General features: G+C 59.3%; 1 protein-coding gene across 6 annotated transcripts in view; it reads left to right on the forward strand.

The window, feature by feature from the left end:
* NFIC (nuclear factor I C) overlaps positions 1–12,971 on the forward strand; it is a 130,853-nt gene that overhangs the window by 2,128 nt on the left and 115,754 nt on the right. The window lies entirely within an intron of this gene.

The following is a 12,971-nucleotide window of genomic DNA, read 5'->3' on the forward strand; positions in this document are numbered from 1 at the left end:
AGGGGAAGTGGCAGCCCCAGTGACTGCCTTGGGGCAGGGCCTGGGCAGGAGGGAGGGCTGCTCTGCCAGAGGCAGCAGGGGTAGCAGTTCCCACCTCTCTGGCCCCTCTGTGCTGGGACTTTTCTATCCAGGGAAAGTTGGTCCAAGTTGGGTTCTCGCGTTTCCTACCCACGCCTCCCAAGGTGGCTGTGACGGGCACCCCTCTGCTAGGCGTGGGGAGGAGCCCTGTGAGGTGGAGGCGACATAAGGGGCCTGGGATCTGGGTGCTGCGAAGAGAGCAGGTGTCCCCCCGCCCACCACGGTCTAAGCGGGGGTGCTTGGGGCAGCGCCTGGGAACAAGCTAACCTCTCTGCTCTTAGCCTCTCCCACCCCCCAGTGCAGGCATCCTGCCGCTCCTTCCACCTGCCCGCCTCTCAGAAGAAAGGGCTGGAGTCTGGTGTTGCTCCCTCTACTGCTTGGTGTTTCCAGGCCCACCACAACCGTTTGGCATGATGAAGGCCTGGCATCCCTCTGCCAGGAATCTGTCACGCTCCTCGCATTTTGCAAATATAAGGCTGCCCAAGGTCACTCCTGGCAGAGCTGGTGCTAGAGCCCAGCTGTCTCGTTTGGCAAGCCCGAGCCCCGCTGCCTCGGCCCTGCTGCCTTTGGGGGAACGTGCCAAGCCTGTGTGCTTGAGTGGCGCCTGGAAGGGCTGTTCCGACCCCACGATCATGCTCTGCTCCCGGAGCCGGGCTGGGACTCCGCAATCCGGATCCTCAGTGCGTGACAGCTGCCTAGTAACTAACTGCGCAGCCCATTGGCAAAGTGTGGGCTGGTTTCACTCGGGGCAGGCGCTGGGCCACGTGGTGGGTAATAGCCTACGGCTGTTGCTGCTTCTCCCTTTCATTCAAGTGGACCGGGCCTGCGCTGTGAAAGGAAGGGTCCTGGCTTCGCTACTAGGACTCACTGCTCTACCGAGGGTGGGAGCGGGGGATGCTTTGGGAAGCAAAATGCATGCAGGAGGCTGCACAAGTGACCGTAGGCCTGGTGCTTCTTTCTGGGGGGGACTTGACTTCACCTACCCAACACCTGGGAGGCAGCTTCTTTCTCAGCTAGCACTTCCTGGGAGGCTGCTGCCTCTGGCTGCCATTGCTGGCGCTCCGTGTGGAGCTCCCCAGTCTGAGGCTGGCTGTTCAGGGTGAACCCTCGCTAGGGGTCGAGGTGGCATGGTGGTCCCGGACTGACGGAGCCCGCGGCGTAGACGCAGGTCTACTGGCAAAAACGGAGCTCTGGGCGGTAGAGCTTATTTTGCTGGAGGAGCTGGCGTCTCTCAGCGCTCAGGGCGCTTTGCTAGTATAGCACGCTGTTTTTTCCTGCGCGAGGCGAGTGCTCCGCCAGCAGCCTCAGAGGAGCTAGGGACAGATTCGGGGCTGTCCTGGATACTCCCTGACCATCCATGGCAGAGGCAGGGCAAGCTAAGGGCGAAGCCGTTGCCAGGCCACATGCTCGGCAGGGAGACTCACGCGGGCTCGGGGAGCTGCAGAAACGGTGATGTGGATGCAATGGAACGTGAACGAGACCCGCCCTGGGTTGGGGTTTGCAGAACTCCCCCAGACGCCTCCCTCCTTCCTCGCTTGTGGACTTGGGGGAGGGCAGCGGGGAGCTTCGGCCTTTGGGAATGTCCCTCCCCGGCCGGAGCCTGTCCAAGGCTGGCGCTGCTGACTGAAGGAGCCGCGTAGCCTCCGAGCTCAACCCAGCAGCACCAAAATAGCCCTGGCAAGGCCCCGCCGCCTAACGCAGCCCTGGCCAGGGCTCCACAATGATTTGCCTGATTCCCAGCCAGAAGCGCGATGACGCTATTGCATGCTCTCCTGCTGTGTCTCCCTGACGGGATTTCCTTCCACCTGGAGCCAAGCTCACCTCCTTCCCTTCTTGGGATGGTGTAGGGACAGATGGGGAGTGGCCTAGACTGGGGGTGAGGACGCTCAGCCCTGCCACTGGTTGTTGAGATGACCTTGGGCGAGTCACTACTCCTTCTCTGCGCCTTCATTTCTCCCCTCCGTAAATTGAAGCAAGCAGTAATCACCTGCCTCCACACAGGGGGGCTGTGAGGCTGAATTAGTAACTGTGAGGTGCTTTGAGATCTTCTTTTGGAAAGTTTTTAAGGAGCAGATAACAGTAGCAATGAAATTCATCATCATGTCAATGTTGTTTTATGGTGGTGGTTTTTTCTGGCTGCATCCATCCACCCTCTGCTTGTCAGATGATCTAAGACTGTCCAGCCAGGCTGTAGCTTCTGTGCAAGGGTCTTCAAGCTAGTTTTGAAGGGCAACTGCTTCTTTTGTAGGATGCAGTTTGATGGCACCCATAGCTGGCTTCCACCTGGCCTGGGGGAAAAGAGGCTCCTGGAGAAGACTCTTGGCTATTAAAGCCTGAGGGGCCTCCTTGTGCTCGTGGCGTCTGTTCTCCTGCTCTCCCTGGGAAGCTTTGCCTGCTCCCCTTTGCAGGCACTAATTTGAACCCCACCGCCCCAAGCTCTGCCCACCAGGGAGCTACCCCCGACTGCCTTACACCATTCCTTTTGCTGGTGCAAATGAGTGCAAAATCCTTGCTGTGTTGCTGTGGCTGACAGCACGAGGCACTGCTGGCCCTAGCTCCTGGCTGCTGCTCCAGGCTGAGGCTTGGGATCTGCTGTTTCGACTGGCCTTATGCCAAGCAGCTGCAGTCCCACATCAGCTGCACCTTCCCCCTCTGACCTTTGGTTTGCTGCATCCCTGGTGGCTTGTCCTGGGTCTCGGTCTCTGGTGCAGGCCCTTCGGTGCCACAAAGGTGCAGAGAAAGTGGAAGGTGTCCAGAGAAGAGCAGTACTGGGGAAATGGTCCTGAAGGGCTGAGCTAGGAGCAGTGATCTCCCAGCAGCGTGAGGGTCCAGGATCTGCTTCCAAGATGCCCTCTCCCACTCCCCTACTCTGAGTCTGGAGGTGTCTGGATTCAGGGCCGTGATGTGGAGAAGATCCCAAAAGCTTGAGTACATGGGCAGGCAGTGCTGAGGGGTGCCCTGCTTGGGAAGATGAAGAGGCATTGCTTAACGTGGTCCTAGGGTAGGAGTCCTGGGCAGAGGGAAACACAGGGTTGCTTCCTCCGTGGGCAGGGGTAGGAGTGGGGCAGTGGCAGCCAAGGGGAGTGCAGCCTTCTGCACCTCGCTGCCACGGGCCTTGGCTGTCGGAGCCTCGTGAGGTCCCCTATGGCACAGGCAGAGCTTTGTCCGGCGTGAGAAGCCCCTGCACCAACGTCTGCACACCTGGGCCTTGGCCGTGCATCCAACTGGTAGGGCTGGGACTGGCAGGATGTTGTCTCTCGTGTCGCTGCTGCTTCACCCTGTCCACAGCTCCCAGGAAGCTCCGCAAAGGGCCTAACTGATGCAGACCGGGACCTCCCCGCTGGCACTAGCTCTGGGCCGTGAGTAGTGACGCCAGCTTGCCCAGGTATCCTCAGGAGGAGAGCCAGGCAGAGCTCATTTTGGAGCAAGCCACAGTACGCAGGAGCCACTTGAAAAACTCACTTGAGACGAACTTGGCCCGTGTTGCGGCGACTGTGTGCCAGGCCTGGTGGCTGCAGGCCCAGCCGTCTCCGCAGCGCTTCAGGGCTCAGCCCCAGTGGCTGCAGGAAGGGGAGCCTGGGCACCTCCGTGCCAAGGGAGCGCAGAGCAGAGCAGAGCAGAGCGGGCTGCTCCCCTCCTACAGTAGCTGAATTCCAGCCGTGATCTCAGATCATGTGCTGGAGATGAGGAGTCACTAGCCAGGAACGCAGGGGGGGCGCGCGGGGGGGTGTAGAAGGTTGCAACATACTTTCAATTCTCCCATCTACCCAGCATTGTTTAGGAAAAACAATGAGGCCCTTCATTTGGACGGCGCCTTCGCCGGGCTCACGCTTACCCAGCAAGCATGCGCCCACTGTCCGTGCCCGGGCTCGGCCAGCTGGGCACTGTCGCAGGGGATGCAGCCGGGCGCTGGTCGTGCCTTCGCCACAGCCCGCTCCCCTGCAGCAGCTTAGCAATGGATTTCACTCCTGCCTGATCTAATTTTAAATCCCAAGCCGGTAAAAATAGATCCCCCTTTTAGTGCAATTTATGAACCCGGATGTGAGCGGGGCAACGGGCGCTGAGGTGAGTGGGGATTGCAGTGCCAGAGAGGGCACAGGAATGAGTTAGGTCAGTACCAGGGAGGCAGCAGGGGCTGTCTTGGCATGTGTGTGCGAATGTGGACATCAGGCCTAGCTTCCTTTTTTGGCCAGACCAGAGGCATCCTGGCCGTGGAGCAGTCAGGCTAACCGAGGGCAGAGTCCGGCCCTCCCAGCATGACAGCCCTGCCAACGGGGCCACTGTGAGGGGAGAAGTGCTGGGGCAGACTGATGTTTTGGAGAAGCCTCCTGGGTTTCCCTGGGATTGCACAGGGTAACTCGGGGCTTGACTTCGGCTCCACGTGTTCATTTATTAATCCTCTCCTCCCTTACCCTCAGCAAAACAGCTTTTAATAATTAATGCTAATCACCCAATTCTCCTTGCACTCTTTCTGCGGTGGGTTTATGTGCTGCATTTCACTCGGCTTGGGCAGGGACGTGTTTCTCGCTGGTGGTGGATTTTCCTGCGCAGGGCTGCGAACGCTGCGTGTTCCTGCCAAGCTGGGGCTTTTCACAGCCAGAACCGAAAACATTGGGCTCAAACTCTCCAGCCGTGTCTCTTTAAGTGAGCGGGAAAGGGCTAAGCGTGCCTGGTTGGCTTTGTTTTAGCTGCGCTGGCAGTAGCAGCATTCTGGGAAGTGTAGTCTAAACACCGAACTCAGTTCCTCCGGCTGCTCATCCTGACTCCAGGCTGTGACTCGCCTGCTTTGGCTGTGGCAGAAACGAGAACTGGTTTCCAAGAGCAAGGGCGGGAACCTGGTCTCAGCTATTCTGTGAGCAGGGCAGGAAGGTACAGGTGACAAGGGGAGGACAAAGTCAGCCTGGCGATCTCCAAAGAGGATGTGATGTTGGTTTGACTCTTTCCTCGTCATCGTACATTGGATTTGGGGTGCTGTTGAGGCAGAAGCAGTCCACGGGCTCGGGAGAACTCCTGACCCAGGCGTGCATGCGAGGGACATTCAGCCTTTCCTTGCCCTGGGCTGCTGAGCCAGTACCGTGTGCATGCAGCTGTCCCCACACAGATATGCCCAATGCGGCTGGACCAGGATAACGTGGCTGATTAAAAACCATCTCGCCCTCGACTGCAGTAGTTTTACCCAAACAAGAGCCATGCACAGGCCCAGGCTGCGTCAAGCTGATTAAAAACTACATCTGCTGCAGAGCCTGCGTGGCCTCTCATCCAGGCTTGGGCCCTGGCCACACGCAGCCCTCTGCCGGGTCGGGTGCTGGCTCCTGCATGGGCTAGCTCCCCTTCGGGGGGTGAGGGGTACAGCCAAGGAGCTGCTTTGACTTTCTAGTGTAGATGCAGGCTACAATCCCTCGAGCGCTGATAGTCCTCCGGGGCCTTCCCGCAATTCCCCCCTGCGCCCAGAGAGGACAAACAAGTTCTCTTACACGTCCCTTAGACGGGAACCCTAGAGCTGCTCTGTGTACTGCGGCACAGGGGACCCTGGGACGTGCCCTCCCGTGTCCGGGGGACAGATCGTGAGCGCAGGGCGAGCAAGGGCACCGTATCGCCCCAGTGGGCCTGAACGGGGCTGCTCCCGTCTGCCCACGCGGGCACCCTGTTTTGGGCTTTCTTTTGTTGCTGTCCCAGCTGTTTAAAGCCAATACTGAGATTTGTTAAGGCCTGATCTCCTTCCCCCGCGACAATCTCTTTACACAGAGAGCGTACACATACAGCACAGCGTCCTCCTGTGCGACCCTCCCGAGAGCCCCAGCGCAGGCGGGCAGGGCAGGTCTGACGTGCCTGAGACGCTTCAGACCTCAGTGAGCAGGGAACAGTCTGAGCCCTTTCTCAAACCTGCCCAAGCCACAGCAGGCTCGCTCCATCCATGCCAGGACAGCTCCAGCCAGGGCAGGCAAAGGCAGCACGAGCTGGGGTTGCTCACACTCCTTTGTTGGCCGCTGCAGGGAGGGCGTTGGATCCCCGAGCTATTTCTGGACACGGCCTGCTGCTGTTAAGGGGGAGCTGGGATCCAGGTCGTGCTCCTGGTGGCTGAGCCCCGCTGTGATGGATGGGGATGCCACGAGCCCAGCCTGCCGGGAGGATTCCCTGGCCAATCGTTGTGGCGGGGGGGGGGGGTCGGCTGGTCCATAATCAATAGGCACCGGAGCTTTTACAGGCACAAAGTGTAATTGGAGATTGTGCCAATTAATTATGAGACCTAGAGACCTCTGCTGAGATCCCCCTCCCTCAGTCTTTCCCCACACAAAGAGACATTGCACATCCTTGAGAGCTTGTGATTTAGACAGGGCCTCTACTGGGGCAGAAGGAAACTGAGGCACGGTGCGGGGAAGTGACTTCCTCTGCAGTGGATGTTAAGTGAGTTATGTGGACACCCCCCACACTCTTGCCTGCTCTCTGAACTGTGCTGATCTAAGCCCAGTGTGCCTCATTCAGACACCTCGGCAAACTGGTGACATTTGGCTCCAGTCCTGCATTTCCTGGCTGGCCCCATCCGTCTCACACGTCTGCCCTTTGCAGGCATTCACAAGGGTTTATCTTGGGCACGTGGGTGAGTTTCACCCATGCTAGAGCCTGCAGCAGTGCTGTGCCATGCTCAAGCTCTGTCCTGAGGTCTCAGCTGGGACTTGCACAGATCGCAGCCCTCCACCGCGGGTGAATGTTGTCCTGTCTGAACAGCCGCCCAACCCCCCCCCCCACCCCCCCCCCAGCGCTAGGGCATCTGTGTCCTGGGTCTGAACTTTGTGGCTCTGGCCCTGTCTCTAATTAGGAGGCACTGGTCGGAAGCAGGCCCTCTGGGTTTGATCCCTGTGCTTTTAGAAGCTCACGCCCACCCCATACAAACGAGAAGGCTGTAATTTTTTCAGCTGGCAGATCTGACAGGGCAGCCAAGCCGCTGGGGCTTTCCTCCCTGGCTTTTGCTGTCACCAGCACTGCAGCCACCTCCCCCGGAGTGGTGCCTTTGTCTGCTCTCCGCGCAGGGGACTAGAGACTCTCTTGAGGTTACTTTGTGCCCCGCACCATGTCACAGGACAGGGACCCTGCTCCCCTTGCAGCGCGGGGACACGTTTGGGCCTGCCCCGTTCCTTCCCCTCCCGTGTGCCAGGCACAGCCCCTGACTCCCTCGTGCACTGAGATGCGCAGAGCTGGGCGTCCCAGAGCCGGCCTGCGGCCCAGCCTGCGGGATCTGCGGCAGGAGCGGGCAGGCCTGTCTGTCCTCCCTTGTCTTGCACGAGTCTCCCTCGCCCTCGCTCTCCCAGTTTCTCTTGCACCTACTCGGGCTCTCGGTATCACACGCTAGCACTACGCTCGCACTCTCCTCTCCCACATACAGCCCCAAGCGCCGCCTGTCTCACACGCGCGCACACGCACCATTCCTCTCCCTCGCTGTTCTGCACGCCCCCCCTCGCCTCTGCTCCCAGACCAGCTGGGCCCGCATCTCCCTGGCAGGTTTATGTCCCACCCTCTGGGCTTGCCACGTCCCCCCCTCTCTCCAGGACGAGCCAGGCTCTGCAGCACTGTGCTCAGGCCCGGTGGGAGCCTGCGCACTCAGCGAGTGGGAAGGAGCAGGAGATTGCAGGGTCACTCGGGGTGGAATAGAGGACAAAAAAAATATCCGCCAGCCCAGATTACACCTCCCCCTTCCCCGGTGCCTCTTCTGGCATCGTGATGCACTTGAAGACCCCAGTGCTGCCGAGCGGTGATGGGCAGGGTTGAGCATGGCCGAGAGTGGGACGAGACCCCTTTGGAGCCTGGTGTGCCGGCGCTCAGCTCGCGTGCAGCCCTCCTCCGCAGCTCAACTCTTGTTCCCCTAAGCTGCCCCGGTGCCCTGGAGAGAAAGGGGTTGGTAGTATGTCCAGCCTGGGGCCTCGGTGTTTGTTCCAGCGGCGGAGCTGATGGATCAGGAGAGCAGGTGGGGACGTCCGTGTTTGGATCCCTTGGGTCCCTCACTGCTGTTTCGAAGGCCTGGGGAGCGGGTGGCTTTCTCTGAGATGCCCAGTTCAGGCTCAGGCCTCGTCCTCCCACACGCGTGGGGATTTGCTGTGAAGGAGCAGGACGCAGCCACCAGCTCTTGCCGTGCCAGGAGCGGCAGGCACACAGCCCTACTCTGGGTCAGGCTGAGAGCACATGGCATCTTCAGCCAGGAGCCTGCTCCGCCTCCCAGCCGCTTGCCAGGCTCCATTCAAAGGCTGGCTGCGATCTGCATAAGCCCTTTCCTCTGGCTGGTGTCTACGGGCTGACAGGCTGGACGTTGATCCCAGCAGGCGCTGAAGTCAGGGGAGCGACTTCAGAGCTCTGCACCAGGCCCTTCCCCTCCAGCCCAGGCTGATTGGGATCCGCTGGAGGCCCTGGATCTGGGCACCTGAGAGAAGGCAAGGGCTTGCCCTGGACGCTGGTGTTCACCTCCTTCGTGGTGCTGACCTCTGGTTGCCCAGCATGCCTCTGTCCCCAGACTCTGGAGGGGGCTGCAGGGAAGGGCCCCTTTGCCTTGTTTTCTGGGGGGCCTTGCTAATGCTATTTGTTTAATGTGTCCAACTGCAGCTGCACCTTGGGGAGTGTTGGGCTCCCAGGACACGCAGGGCAGGGAACTGCAGGTTCTGCCCGGGTCCAGCATGCCCCGCTCCGCTTGCAGAGCCCCTGTCCAAACTTCTTTGCATTTGTCTGAATATTTCATGAGCCAGAAATGCTGTTCCCACTGGCTCCACACAGCCTGGCTGGGCTTTGGGCTCATCCTCTTGAGTGGAGCTGAGTGCTGGGTCTGGTGTTTTCAGGTGCCAAGTCCGTAGCAGATTTTGGCGCCGTGCCCCTTTCTCTCACTATTGGGCTCCCACCTTTGCAGCACCTGCTCTTGGGGAGGATCTCGCGAGCTGGTGGCTTGCCAGCTTCTCCTCAGTCACCGCCAATTGTGGTGCTTGCAGCAGAGTGCTGTGTGCGGAGAGACACCTGCTTTTCACCACCATGGGGGAGAGAAAGGGGGCAAGATGGAAAAGGGATGTGTGGAAATTGGGACCCTTGTGCCCCTGCTGCCCCTGAGCACCCCTAGTCCCTGGCTCCTGGCTCTGGGATTCAGGAAAGCAAGCCAGCGGAAAAAGCTGTAATGCAAACCTCGCTGAGCACGGCTATAAAACCTCCTTTATAAAACCTCCTTTAGTAACCTGTGCGCCAGGCCGGGCGAGTGCCACGGTGTGAATACAAATGAAGTGGTGCTGCTGAAAAGTGCCGAGCAAAGGGTTTTCTGCTGGAAGTGGCAGTGCATGCAGGAGCGTGAGCGCGTGCGCAACCCCAGCTCAAGGGGCAGGCAGCCAGGATGGTTGCATCGGCTCCAGCCGGGGAGCCCCGCAAGGCTCAGCTAGTGCACGTGTCCCATTGGGTGCGTGGAGAGAACGCCCCCTCCATGGCCCCCCCCGGTCCTCCAGGGCTAGGGCTGGCTCTGAACACTGCATGTGTGCACAGGCGTGTGTGTGTAAGGAGTCATGAGTGGGTGTGCAATAGAGCACATGCACACAGGAGAGCTTGCACATGGGAGGGGGGGACCATGGAGGATACATTACGTGTGAGTACTTGCACTGGGGGTCTGTGGGAAGGGGGTGCCCATGTCCAACCTGCTTCTGCGGGGCAGGTATGCGAGTGTTTGTGTATAAGGCAGCAGCAGCAATATGAGGGTATGTTTGTGCCACGCTATGACAGAAGTGAGTTGAGCATAAGAGGGGCAGTGTGTGTGCGCCGGGGTGTGAGAAGTAGCTTGATGATTGTAGTCCACGACTGGGGAGCTGTTGACCATCTCTCCCAACCCAGCTCTCCTAGCAACCTGTTTTGGGGCCACCCCATGTTAGGTGTGGACCCTTCTAGTGCAAAGAGGCTGTGTCTTTGGGTGACATCTGGCTGCACTAGGGCCTGGGGTGGTTTGTCCCTCTGGCTGGGCATGCAGAGTGGCCTCTACTTCTTTCCTCTGGATGCATCGTGGGACTTAGGGAGCTGCATGCTGCATGCTGGGCACTCGGGTGGTCGCGGGAAGGGGAGCATGCTTGAGGATAGCTTGGAGTGCAGGGCTGGAGGGGGCTTCCTCTGTGCCAGGGAGGGGCCATCCTGCCTTTTCATCCTTGCTGCCCGGCCCTGGAAGGCTGTGCAGGTCTCGTGTGAGATGCACCAGACGGAAATATCCCAAGAGTTGAGAGTTCTATCGCGAGATCACGAGTCCGACTTAATTTTACTTAGAAATCGCAACTTTCACAATAATTTCACAAGAGTTGGCATTACTGCCGCTGTGCTGGCATCCCTGCACCAGGCAGCGTCAGCTCTGACTAGGGGAGGCAAAGGACAACAGGGAGCGTGGTCTGCCCAGGGCGCAAGCCATGAGCAGCACCCAGGGCCCGCCAACTGCACGCTCCCACCGGCTGGCACGGTGGCGAGGAGCTGCCTGCCGTGACCCACAGGTCCGAGGCGTGTGTGTCACGGTGCATTGTGCCGCCTGATGGGGGTTAGCCTTGGGCTCGCCTCCTGCCCCAGCTTCCACCAGCTTGTGGCAGTGGGGGAGGACATCCTCTCCCTGGACCACTCTGATGGCAGGGGCCAGCATCACTGTGCGCCTCTACCCTCCGCTGGATGCACTCAGAAGTGGGAGCTGGGGGGCTCCTTTAGTTCAGAAGGCAGCTCCGGGGAAGGGGGGCACTGTGCTTTCCGGAGCTGGAGGACCTGAGTCTTGTTTCTGCTCTCACCATGGAGCTCCCGGCGGCTGCAGCTGGCGGTCTGTGCATCTGGGGAGTTCTCCCCGTGTCACTGATGCCGCCGGGCAGCCCCGTCATCCTCAGCAGCTCGTGCGCGTATCTGGTTCCTCTCCATCCCCAGCGACTCTGTGGTTCCACAGCTATCTCTGCCCAGCGTTTTGTGACTGCTGTCTTGAAAGGGCCTTTGAAAGCTGCCCATGCGCCTTTGGGAACCCTTTGAAATCAAAACTCCTTCGTGGAGTGAGCTTTTAACAGGAATCAAAGCCTCCGGTTGGAGACGGTTTAATCTCTTTAGCAGGTCTGGTGCTCCGGTGACTGCCGCACCTAATAAAGGGAGATGCGGGCCTGAGAGTCTGCTTAGGCTCCAGCTTAGGTCATGGCTATAGATAGCCGGCAGCGTTGTAGATGAGCAGCAGCTAAGACAATATTAGAGCTTACTGAAGCGTAATTCCAATGAGGGACACATGCCAGCTCCAGAGGTACAAAGCCTAACTGGGGCCTGACCTGTATTAACCCGTGGGACTCTCTTGGGTGCTGTTTTCCAGCTGAGTTGCACCTCATTCCATTGATTTCAGCGGGAGACGTCCTGCAGCGAGGTCCCGGGTGGTGTGAGGGGGACATGAGTGGGGCATGCCCTGCCCCAGAGCACCTGAGTCCCGGCAGTGCCCTGCGAAGGGGAACACGTGCTCCGCGCTCAGGCTAGCAGCTCAGGTTGAATTAGCAGTGAAATCAAAGGAGCTGGGGCTTTCCCTGGGTAAGAGCTGGAGTTCGGTCCCCAGCCAAGTGAAGGGCACCCCTTTGTCAGCGTTGTCCGTCTGGAAGGCGCTGATTCAGGGCCAAGATGGCGCTCGTCCCGTCAGGCCGTCAGTGCCTGCCTCCGGGCCTGCGGTTGCTGGTCTGCAGTGCAACAGCCCTGATTTGCACCCATGCATGCAGCAGGAGGCTGAGCCAGGCCCTAGCCGGCTATGCCGACACACGCCCTGTGGTAGCGAGGCAGGCGCGTCTCCTCCCTGGCGCTGCTGCCAAGTGTACGCGGAGTCTCCTGGCTTGTTTTGGCCCACGTGGGTCCTAGTGCCAGGGGAGCACAGACTGGGCATGGTGCTGGGGAGAGTCCTGCCCCTTGCACCCTGCCCCCCCTCCCCCCGGTGTGTGCTAAGCACCGGGATCAGCGGTGGCAGTGAAGGGACTTTGGAGACCTGGATTTTTATTACTTCGTCGGGCTGTGCTGGTTCCCTTATGCCTTCTGAGTCAGGCTCCGCCGGCCAAAGATGGTGTCGCTTTCACTTTTGTTTCTTGCCCGTTGAGAGTTGGTTTCACTTCTCTGCCACCCTCGGGCTGCTGCTTTTGCTTGGGGAACCTGGGCACTGAATGGAGAATCGGTGCCAGTCCTGATTCTGCAAGGGTTAGTGCAGAGGGCAGCATGAGGCTGTGGCCCTGGTAGAGGTTAAGCAGCCTGCCTTCTACCAAAACCTCTGCGGGAGGTGAACTGTAGCGTCAAGTGCTTGGGCCCAATCCCGAGGTGCCCACTTTGATGAATACTCCCTCTGCAGTGAAGGGGCTGCCCACCCTGGTAGCCTCGCATTGGGCACTGCTGGCAGGATGAGGCTCTTGGGCCCTAACTTAGCAGAGAGCTAAATGGGGCTTTTGCCCCAGGGGAGAGTATGTTAGCCACCCCTTTTCTGGTTGATGTCTGAGAAGTACTAGGGATAAAACCATCAGAAGCTCCCAGGTGATTTAGGATCTTAGGTCCCATTTTCAGAGTGACTTAGAGACATAGTGGCCGGATCCTTGAAGTTACTTGGGCACTGAGATCAGTGGGAGTTTGGTGCCTAAATAATACCTTGGTCAGAATCTGGATGCAGGAGCTGGCTGTTTAAAGGCCCCTACAGCAGCAGATAGATGCCTAGGGGAATTAGTGCAGCACCCAGTCTCCCATAGCTGTTTGGTGGGACTCAGACTTCTCTGCATCTGACGGAGCACCCCTCTGTGTTTCGGCACAAAAGACCCGTGCAAATCTGGCCGCGGGTCTCCCTGGCAGCCCATGGGACTTAGACTCCGAGGCCGTTCTGGCGGGTTTCTAACTGCTGCCCCACACGGCCACGTCCCCTTTAAGGCGGCTGA

The sequence above is a fragment of the Crocodylus siamensis genome, chromosome 14, assembly GCF_052110815.1.
Source record: "Crocodylus siamensis isolate JL-2025a chromosome 14, ASM5211081v1, whole genome shotgun sequence".
Taxonomy (NCBI): domain Eukaryota; kingdom Metazoa; phylum Chordata; order Crocodylia; family Crocodylidae; genus Crocodylus; species Crocodylus siamensis.